At 36.6% G+C, this 1,413-nt stretch overlaps 1 long non-coding RNA gene across 1 annotated transcript; it reads right to left on the reverse strand.

Moving 5' to 3' along the window:
- Positions 1 to 334: 334 nt before the first annotated feature.
- LOC118754549 lies at positions 335 to 1,113 on the reverse strand. The gene is made up of 3 exons (XR_004994908.1): positions 1,080 to 1,113; positions 868 to 1,011; positions 335 to 379 (listed from the first exon to the last, which is right to left on the reverse strand). It is a non-coding gene; the product is annotated as an uncharacterized LOC118754549 (long non-coding RNA).
- Positions 1,114 to 1,413: the final 300 nt, after the last annotated feature.

Here is a 1,413-nt window from a genome sequence, read left to right on the forward strand (position 1 = left end):
CATCAGCCTCGTTTATTTCTAAACTATAACTGATGGAAATGACCACGACAGTCGGGTCTACGTAACCGGAACGACCCAGATTTATATCTGGCCAAGGACTGTCACTCCAGCAACACTCCCCAAAAAGTCTTTGGGGAGTTTGTATGCTGTTACAACAACAACAACAACCAAATTGCCCAACTAAGTTACAATTCGGCGTTTGAAAATGGTTGCGCTTATTGCACTTTTCCATTAGTTATATTTAGTTTAGAAATAAAAGAGGCTAATGCTTTGCAATATACCAACCTGGAACTCAGCCAAACTATGTTAAATTGGGAAACTTTAGTCTTCTTACCTTCAAGGTTCTGATGGCTTAAGTCTCCTGCTGATGTTTGGCTATCTATGGATATATAAAATATACATATATGTATTTAATAAAAGAAAAATTACATTTAATCAAATTAAATCGCTTCTTAAGCTGATGCCACATAAAACTTTTGCTTCGCTTTACGTGACAGATTCGCTTTGACAGATAAGATGAATTGTATGAAAATGCACAAAGCATGCCACATAAATCGTTGAAGCTGCAGCGCGAAGCGAAAAGATGGCCAACTCCCATCTTTTTGCGCGCTTTGACAATCAGCCGGTTTAATATTTATTTTGTTTCGTCCAAATTCGGGTTTTCATGCAGAAACATAAAACTTAATTACATTGCTGATAATTTTAAAGCAAAATATATAAAATCCACAGCAACTTTTACGAGTAAAACAGCGGTACAAAATTGCTTTCTTGGCGTTCATTGTGGCATACCTTTTGCGTCTGGCGCTTTGCTGGCGAAGTTATAAATGTCACGCAAAGCTACAAAGTTTTATCTGGCATCAGCTTTACCTCCTAAATTTTGCGCGAAATTGATGTTTTTCTTCAAATTTGAAATTCGCTGTCAAATTTCGCCTGATTTTCACTTGCTCGCTCTAACGCATATACTTCTTATTAAGAGTGCGAATTCTTATAGCTACGCTGCTCTTACTTAAGCTGAAATTAGTCAAGAACGTAAACCTACCGGTACGTAAACCCGAGTCAGCTGACACGATCTGTCTTACCAAAGCGCCATGTAAATGAAAACTCAACACCGCAGAATTTTTCTGTAGTTGTAGCCCGTAGCGCAGAAATCTGCGGAATTTAGATTTTTCCGTGTCAGCTGATTTCTCCTTCTTTAGATGGTTGCCACTTCGTCAGTTTTACAGATGGTAAAAAAGATATAAGTTCCTACTCAAAATATGTTTAAAATATTTGAAATTTACTATTGAATAAGGTTTTTGTTGAAAACTAAGTAGTTTATATTTAGCTAAAATCTATTATAGCACGAAAAATTGTGGTTGAAAGGGTAAGTTTATAAAAAGGCATTGATGAGTGGCAACAGTGTAGTAAGCAACA

This window comes from Rhagoletis pomonella, unplaced genomic scaffold (assembly GCF_013731165.1).
Source record: "Rhagoletis pomonella isolate Grant_MI unplaced genomic scaffold, Rhpom_1.0 Rhpom_scaffold_04107, whole genome shotgun sequence".
NCBI lineage: Eukaryota > Metazoa > Arthropoda > Insecta > Diptera > Tephritidae > Rhagoletis > Rhagoletis pomonella.